The sequence below is a fragment of the Muntiacus reevesi genome, chromosome 5 (genome assembly GCF_963930625.1).
Source record: "Muntiacus reevesi chromosome 5, mMunRee1.1, whole genome shotgun sequence".
In the NCBI taxonomy this organism is placed as follows: domain Eukaryota; kingdom Metazoa; phylum Chordata; class Mammalia; order Artiodactyla; family Cervidae; genus Muntiacus; species Muntiacus reevesi.
Window position 1 is genome coordinate 116,787,927 of NC_089253.1, and position 9,983 is coordinate 116,797,909.

Below are 9,983 nucleotides of genomic sequence, written 5' to 3' on the forward strand. Positions count from 1 at the left end.
GGGGAAGGATTGTACGAACATTATGCTCAATGAATGAAGCAAGCCTCAAAAGGTTACATGTTGAATAATTCCACTTATATGCCGTCTGGAAAAGGCAAAACAACAGGGACAGAAATCACATCAGTGATTGCCAGTGGCTAAAGGGATAGGTGAGGTTTGACTGCAGAAAGGCAGCATGAGGGAATTTGGGGAATGAGGGAACTCCTCTATCTTGATTGTGATGATTGCACAACTCTATGCATTGGGCAAAACTCAGAACTGTACATTTCAAGGGGGTGGGTTTTACTGTATGACAACTGAAATATAAAATCAAATACACCAGTGTTATACTAGTACAAGTATGGATAGATCAATGGAACATCATAGTGAACTAGAAATGAAGTGAAACATAAATGGTTAATTAGCTTTGCTAAAGATGGCATTTTAAAAACCATGGGGGAAAGATGCATTTTTTAGTAAATGGTGCTAGGAAAATTAGTCCTTATCATTATGAAAGATACCTAATTTACTCCTTGAATCAAAATAAACTCTAGAAGAATTATAGATTTAAATGGGAACAAAAATGAGACTAGTGGAGGAAAATGAATATTTTTATTAATATTGGAGTGGGGAAGGACTTTTTAAGAATGATATAAAAGTCAGAAACCATAAAGAAATAAAACCCAAATTGATATGACTCTATAAAACATTTTTTAAAGCAGTAAAAACAAGCAAACAATAACTATTAACTAGTCAATAGAAAAATGACAAAGTGGGAAAAACATCCACAATATGCATGACAGTCAGAGATATCTGTAGTGGATGTTGGGGTGCACTGCTCAGATCCCACCAACAGTCCTGGGGTCTCCCTAGCTATAGAGAGTGCAGGTGTCAAATAGCTCATAGCTAGCCTCCTCTCCTACAGCTGTCCTCAGCTGAAGACAGCCACTTTGCATGGCTGTCCCCCCTCCCTGAGAGCATCTCTCCAATAAAGGAGTATGAAGACCTGGCCCTCTCGCCTCAAGACCGACTTTGAAAGGCCACTCCAGCTCAAGAGTTCCCCATGGGGTCAGCTAAGTGGGGCCTTCTGTCCACTCCTGCTTTTTTTCACCCTCTCTTAGGTCTTGATCCCAAGGGCACTCCCCAATAAACTCTTTCATGGCAATCTGTCTCAGGGTCTGTTTCTAGAAATTTTAATTCCAAATAATATCCTTAATATGTAAAGAACGTTTCTAAATCAACAAGAAAATGATAATCGAGCAAAAGGCATAAACAGCTACTTTTTTATATGCACCATAATTAAAACTACCTGTGCCTTTTGTCACAGCAGGTTCTCTTCTAGGATTTATCACAGAGAGATAATCTCACAAGTGTGTAAAGCTATATGATCAAGGTTGTCCATAGGAGCACTGTTTCCAATAGGGAAATATTGGAAACAATGTCCACCAATTGGTTAAATAAATATCATACTGTGTGGTTATTTAAAACAATGATTTAGATATTTATAAACAGGAAAAAATGTTCAACATTCAAATATGCTTCTTAAAGTACATTCTGTAAAATAGATTGCATGATACATAACACATATATAAAATTAAAAATAATCTGGGAAATCTCCCCAGTGTCACAGTGGATAAGAATCCACCTGTTAATGCAGGAGACACAGGTTCGATCCCTGGACCAGGAAATTCCACATGCCTCGGGGCAAATAAGCCCGTGCACCACAGCTACTGAAACCCGAGGGCTTGGAGCCTGCACTCCACAAAAAGAGCAGGTGTGCGTGCTGAGTCGTGTCTGACTCTGTGACCCTGTGAACTGTAGCCTGCCAGGTTCCTCTGTCCATGGAATTTTTCAGGCAAGAATACTGGAGTGGGTTGCCATGTCCTACTCCAGGGGATCTTCCCAACCCAGGGGTCAAATCCAGGTCTCCTGTGTGTCCTGTATTGGCAGCCTGATTCTTTACCACTGTGCTACCTGGGAAGCCCCAAAACAAGAGAAGTCACAGCAATGAGTAGCCCAAAACCGCAACTAGAGAGTAGCCTCTACTCTCTGCAACTAGAGAAAGCCTGAGAAACTATGAAGATGCAGTGCAACCAAAAATAAATAAATAAAAAATTTTTAAAATGATCTGGGAAATTTCATAGTAGTTAGTATTTTTTAGGATTATAAGTGATTGTCATTTTCTTCCTTGTACTTTGCTGTATTTTCTGAAAATTTTTTATAATGTGTAAGTATAACTTACATAGAGATAAAAGTTATTTTTAAAAGGATACTGTTGGATCAAACTTTAGTATAAAATTCAAGCACACTGATTGAAATTCAAGCATGTTTTCATTTTCACATTTCCAATTTTTTCAACTAAAGCAAATTAACCACAATATTAACCTTAAAAGCAATGAATAAACAAAAATCTTAATTTCTGGCTTTACTATCCATATTAACCCATGACAGTCACACACAACCTGTGTTGGACACCTGCTGTTTCCATGTTTGTTTTGCCTGAGCAGTCTCCAACCTCCTTCTTCAGGTAACGGGCCTGGTTTGCCTTTGGGGAAACTACCCTCCCTCTTGGAAATCCAAGAGGTCCCTGTGAGGCTGACCCTCCAGTCCCCATGGAAGAGCACATCACCCACCCACACCTTCCACCCGTCTAGCCACAAGGGATTCAGGAGGTGTGTGTGTCTGACTCAGCCCAATGAGCCTCAACCACCGGACTTTTGTGGCAATTGTTAGGAAAGCAATGCAATGTTTGTGCGTGCTGTTGCCTCAGTCATGTCCAACTCTTTGCGACCCCATGGACTGTAGCCCAACAGGCTCCTCTGTCTATGGGATTCTCCAGGCAAGAATACTGGATTGGGTAGTGATTCCCTTCTCCAGGAGATCTTCCTTACTCAGGGTTCGAACTCACATCTCTTATATCTCCTGCATTGGCAGTTGGGTTCTTTACCACCAGCGCCACGTGGGAAGCCCCTGGGAATGGAATACTTGCTCTCAGCTGGGGCTGCTAAGCTGGTCACAGAGAAGCTTAGAGAAATGCTGCTGAGTATGAAGTCAACACAGAACAAAACAGAACATGCAGACGGAGAGAGAAGCATTCCTGAAGACAGTGTTGGTGCCTTTCAGTCCAACTGTGCTCCAAGATAAATTCCTGGACTTCTCACTTGCACAAACCAATGCATTCTCCAATTTTGCTCAAGCCTGTTTGAGTTGGGCATGCTTTGCGTCTCAGAGGATGTGGTATGATACTCATTCTACTATACCTTCAGGGAAAGCAAAATCCTGTTCCTTTGTTCAATCTTTCAGTCATTCAACTAAAATGTGTGGAGCACTGTCTTAGTTCAGGCTGCCATAACAAAATACCATAGACTGGATGGTTTAAACTAGAAATCTATTTCTCACAATTCTGGAGGCTAGAAGTCCAGGATCAAACTGCTACAAGGTAGGTTTGAAAGCAAGCAGTTCTCAAACTGCTACAAGAAGCATCTACTCTTGGCTTGCCTGTGGGCCACCATCAGGCTGTGTGCTCCCACGGCTTTTTCTCTGTGCCTGCTGAGACAGAAAGCAGCTTTCCAGTGTCTTTTCTTATAACAAAGATAAAAGCCCCACTTTCATATCTCATCTAACCTTTATGACCTCCCAAAGGCCCCATCTCCAAATCCTATCACCCTGCGGGTAGAGCTTCAACATAGGAGTTTTAGAGAGACACAGTGAGCTCATAATATGCACCTAGGACCCACCATGTGCTAGGAATTATGCTGATCCCAGGAGAACAGGGGAGGAAGCCGCAGTCTCTGATCTTAACAGGATGGGCACTCTTGGTGGGAGCTCAAGCCCAGCCTCCTCTAAGCAGAAGGCAAGCCGTCATTTCTTTCTCTCTACGGACACTCTCTCCTGCTGGAGAACCAGTGTCTACCTCTCTCTGGCTCTCTCTGGCATTCCTTCTTTGGACTCTTCCAGCTGTCTGTCAAGTCAGAATGGCTGCCGACTGGGAGGCCCGAGTGGGACTCAAACACCTTTCTGCCCTGGAGCCCTGCTCCTTGTGCTCTTTTTTTGTGCTCTTTTTTTTTTTTTTAACTTTTTCATTTTTTATTTATTTGACTGCATGTGTCTTAGTTGCGGCGTGCGTGCATGCTCAGTCACTTCAGTCGTGTCTGACACTTTGCGACCCCATGGACTGTAGCCCACCAGGCTCCTCTGTCCATGGGATTCTCCAGGCAAGGATACAGGAGTGGGTTGCCATTTTCTTCTCCAAGAGATCTTCCCAATACAGGGATTGAACCCGTGTCTATTCTCTCTTCTGCATTGGCAGGCAGATTCTTTACCACTAGCGCCACCTGGGAAGCCCCCTTTAGCTGTGGCATGCAGGATCTAGTTCCCCGACTAGCAATGGAACCTGAGCCCCCTGCGCTGTTCGTGCAGTCTTAGCCAACAGGGCTGTCCCTCTGCTCTTGTTGCCTGGACTTTGCTCTCGTCTGGACATGGTGAGATCTAGACCCGGGGGTGCACTTACAGAAAAAAGATAAAAGAAAAAGCTGCCTCATGCCTAAGTCAGAGGGGTTCTGTAGGGGCTCAACCTAGCCTAAACTGCCGGCTCCACATTGGGGACCGATCAGGGCCCACATCCCAGAGTCACAGTCTTTGCTGCCACCTTGTTCTCTGAGCATGGGTGACCTCATGGTGAGGGGCTGATGGCCAGAGGACAGGGTCTGGGCCTTCCTGGGCTCCCTGGCCAAATGCTTCCTTCATCTCGCCACCCACAGACGTGTGTAATACCTTTGAAGGAAACTGCTCAGATGAGAAACTTGTGGGGAGTGTAATCCTTTTCAACATATCTAGCTGAGCCAGATGGCTCTCTCAGAGGTCCCTGTTAGAGAATTTAGGGGGCTGTAGATCACATATCCAGAAGGGGAGAAGCAGCGTCCTCAGCAGATTCCATGAGGATAAGGGCAACTCGTGAGGTCATGTCTGGTAATTACAGAATTATCTTCATTATTTTTTAATATATTCAAGGCTTGGGCACACTGGCATTTTCGTTAGACAGTATAAACTTTCGAAACCAGTCCCAAACACTTCTGGAGAAACCACACAAACAGGCAGTGAGCCTCCTGATCGCACCTGGAGGCGGAGGGCCCTAAAAACTGGGCTAAGGGCCACACTGTGCACCGTGTGAGCTACCTGCTGGCTCCCGCTATGCTCTCGGGTCTGGAGAAGCAGCCTCAGCCCAGTGGTCCCTTCCTTGGTGTGCACATCAGAACCTCCCGGGGAGCTTTGGCAGCCTTCACGCATCCAGTCCTCCCCTTTGGAGACTGATCCTGCAGGTCTGGGTGTAAGACGCCGGGGGGGCCTCCAGCACCTGAATTACACCGATGAGTCTCTAAACTAGCAGCTGGAGAACTGAGACCCGGAGAGAGAGAAAGCCGTTTGTCTACGGCCGCAAGGACTATCGGTCAGAGCCAGGCCTAGCAGCCAGGTTTCCTGACTGACCCGCTGCTCCTCTTACTACGTAAGTAGAAGCACAAACACAGGGGTATTCCCGTCCAAACTGCCTGCTTGGCCTCTGTTACCCGAGGGGCCGCCTTGGAGAGTGGAGCGTGGCTTCAGTCTGCCCCTGGCAGCGCCGCTCAATGACTTCTAGCTCTGCCGGGCAGACAGACCCATGCCATGTGGGTAACAGCTGCCAGACAAATCTGTCCCCCGTTTCCAAAGACAAGGCCACTGGCCCTTTGTATTCCACTGTGGTAGACAAGATGGGGACACGTGAGACACGTCTCCTCCTGTTTCCGTACATGAACTCTTTTGGGGGGCGTGTGCCCGTCTTAGTTCCCGACCAGGGATTGAACCTGTGCTCCCTGCTTTTGGGGCGCAGAGTGTTAACCACCAGTGTGCCAGGGAAACCCCGGTATAGGAACCCTTAATGCCCCGTGGTTTGTGGTTGTGGTCACTCGCTTACAAAGCCTGGCTCTCGAAGCCACGCTTGGCTCAGAGTCTTTGTTGAGGAAGAACCACCACTTGTGCTATCACGTCCCCGGGGGTGCCTGTCTGCTGTGACCTTTCCTACGCCCCGAGTTTGAATGTGGGCATTTTCATTGAACACAGGAGGCACACCCCACAACAGTCGAGAAAGAAGAATTTGTTGAGGGACTTCCCTGATGGTCCAGTGGCTACGACTCCACACTCCCAATGCCGGAGGCCCAGGGTTGGATCCCTGATGGAGGAACCAAAATATCCCACATGCCGCAGGGCAACTAAGCCTGTGCGCCTTAGCTGAAGAGCCCGCCTTGGCAGCTGGAGAAAGCCCGTGCCCCCCAATGAAGAGCCCTCATGCCACAAGGGAGACTTGTGCAGCCAAAATTTAACAACAACAAAAAAAGTATTAGTTGAGAGAGAGTACACACCCAGCATCATGCCTGTGTTTAACTCATGCTATAGTTAGAAGGCATTTCAGGGTGCTGGAGGGGAGAGAATGTAAACGCCACAGAGCTCTCTTTCAGAAAAAGAAGGTCCCCCAATCACAGCACACTTAAGAGTGCACTAAAATGCTTTACTTCTAGAGGAAAACATCCTGTGGATACCCCGGAAAGCTTCAGTCAACCTCCCTCCCCCACGCCTATCTGCTGGGACTCAGCCACATACCGCTATCGACCGTCTCGAAAGTGCCACCTCGCTAGAAGAAATCTGGCAACGGCAAGTCATACAGTCCCCTGGCCCCTTGGACTTGCCACCACTAGCAACTGTTTTACAGTTGAGGAAATCTAGAGACTGAGTGATTAAAGCCCAGCCAAGGTCACTCATATGGAGTTCAGAGTACAATCCGACAGAAGGGAAACTTGCTGGGTTTCTAGAATCAAAGGACACGAAAGCTGGAAGGGATTTCAAGAGGTCATCTGGCTCACTTGCTTCACTGCAGGTGACCAGTGGAACCTTCCAAGACTAACGACTGTCTGGGGGCATAGGCTTCATAACGCCCCTAACCTCTTGGTTCAAGTTTGTTCTTCCCTACAGTTCTTCCTTAAGTCTAACTGAATGCTCTCTTGCTGCAACTCTTTCTGTCTCCCCAACCAGTGTTTCACGGAGAGAGCAGGGTTTCTCTAATGTGAGGCCTCATTTTTTCTACTGAAGAGTCGGCTCTAGGGCAGTCTTGAAAGACCTACTCAGAGAGGCCCTGTGGGGAGCTTTCTGCTGCCGAAGGCACACTGGTCTGTATTTTTGGCTCTTTTCTACTTTGGCTGAATGCCAGGCAACTGCACTTCCCTGATTCATTCTCTTCAAGGATTATTTTCCCTGGAGAAGAGAAGGCTGAAGGCGAATCAGTGAGAACGCGAAGGCAGAAGATAGTGAGTGACGGTATCCACAGCCTCGGAAAATGCAGAGCCACGACTTTCAGGTTAGGCGGGTGGAAGGGGTCCTTCCTCACCCTGAGGGCTATTATTGAAGTCAGATCTGATTCAGAGGGCGGCTGTGGCTCATCCTTCCCAGGAGGACTTATGGACAGGGGACAGGTCTCAACACAGGGGTGACTTCGCTGTGCTCCCCTATCGGGGAGCAAAGGGACACTTTACTTGGACTTTCTCCAACTTCGCAGGGGCTCTTCCCCTGCTCTGAAAAAGCACCAGTTCTGAGGATTTTGAAAGATCAGTGTGTGTGCAGGAACTAATAAAGTGCAGCTCCACGAGATGCCCTTTGGATTTGGCTCTCACCCTGCGTTAAACCAGCACAGACAAGCCTAAAATGAGATGGTTCCGAGATGGCTCCCCGGGCAAAGTTTTAGAAACGGACATTTTCCTTCTTGATATGTTCTCACCCTCCCACCTCCTTCCATTAGACTGTGCAGCAGGAGAGAGGCAGAGTTCAAGGTTTATTCCCATGTATAGGATTTGACTTCATTAAGTCTCAATTTGGGGATAAACTATTCACTAGTTGCTCTTGAATCCCTGCCTAACTTGAAAGGCTTCAATAGCAAGGAGAATTTTTCTTAAGCCAATTCTCCCTAAAGGTAAAACGAGATATTGTAAACTCTATGGAGATGAGCTTTAAAGAAAAAAAAAAAAAAATATATATATATATATATATATATATATGACAAATCAATAGACTGCTCTTTACATCGACACTTTTTGTGACACTTTTAACCATTCTCTTCCAACCTACCAACAAGCATGTCCATAAGTTAGGAAGCACTGACTGAGGCCAGATTTAGGCCATGCAGTGTAGGCTTTATCCCAAAGTATCAGGTTTAGTTCCTGCCCTTAAAAAGTGTCCAAGCTAGGGGGCTACAAGTCTTAACTCACGCATTTAGGGTGCTAAACGGTATTAGTGTTTTAGTGGATTAAGGAAGTAGTCAGATATTCAGAAAGCTTTTACTAAAGGGTGCATGGCCAGAGATTGCTTTCAAGAAATGGCAGATTTGGGGGAAGCAGAGCAAAACAAACAAACAAATAGAAATAAATGGGGGGGGGGGGAGGTAGAAAGCAAACTATGAAAATTTAAACTAGTATTTAAAAATTTTTCAATACAGATCATTTCAGTCACATAGAAAGATACAGAACCCCCGTGTACTCGGCACTTACCATTTCATGGCCAGTCTTGCTTTCTTTATACCCCGACCCACTTTCCCCACATCATGGGTTGTACGGAAACAAAACCCAGACATCGTGTCATTCCATTGGTAAATATTTCAGTATTTTTACTAGCATTTTGATGTAAGCAGGATCAACTTATGCAGGTCAGAGCGTGTTTCAAAAAACAAACCCCAAACTAAAAATCTTGGCACAATAAAAAGATCCCCCAAGCCTCAGCTAATGGCACATTTATTCCCAGTTCTACTTGGTTCAACAACATCCTAACACATCAGAAGAATCCTTAATTCTTTTTTCTTTTTGGAGGAGGCTGAAATAAAATGTGTATGTCCAGAAATGCATGCTTTTTGGTACAATGCTGGGACCTTAATGGAAAGTTGGAAGCATATGAACACTTGTCCCTGTACATCTGCTTAAATGTAAGTCTATTTCTTTAGTCTATTTTCAACATAGCTGAGTGGTATTTCAGGAAGACATGCTTTTCTTAAACCAGAGTCCAACAAAAATGATCAGAGGAATCTGAGGATGGTTGGACGGTCTGGGGCCAGGAGGTAACAGCACAGCTGGGGAGGGGAGAGGATGGAGGGGCGGTGGGGGCAGATGGGGCAAGGAGACTCTTAGGGCTTTGCCTGGATGTGAAACTGAGTGGGAGGCAAAGAATGAAAGTGCAGCATGTTAGTTAATCTTGGAACGAGGATGAGTCATACAGAAAATGAGATACTTTCCCACTGATGCTTTGAATAATACCCTTTGACTGGGAAAAGAAACCAAATGAATGTTACTTTTTTTTTTTTGGCCACAGTATTTCCCCAACCAAGGATAGAACCCGTGCCCCAGTCTTAACCACTGGACTGCCAGGGAAGTCCATAAATGTTGCTCTTGATATGGTAGATATAGGCGATGGCCTACAGGGTGTATAGTTGAAGACTGACCACGCTTCTGAGCTCTTCCTCTCTTCCTGGGTGACCTGAAACAAGCTATCTAACCTCTCAGGGTCTCATACTCCTCCTTTTCAACAAAAGGAAAGTAGGGCGAGATTATCTCTGGATCCCTGGAGACCCATCAGTCAGTTCAGTTCAGTTCAGTTCAGTCGCTCAGTCATGTCTGACTCTTTGTGACCCCATGAATTGCAGCACGCCAGGCCTCCCTGTCCATCACCAACTCCCAGAGCTTACTCAAATTCATGTCCATTGAGTCAGTGATGCCATCCAGCCATCTCATCCTCTTTCATCCCCTGTATTCAACAATTCCATTAATTGATATGTATTGTAAAAGGACAGATATGAATTGGGGGTGACTTTTGAATGGGGGCTACTAGCAGCAAGAAGTAGCAGGAGCAACTGAGACAAGCCAACCCATGTACAAACTGCGATAAAATAACAACACTGACCCACAAGCATCAAGGACTTACGTGTCCGTTCCTTTACT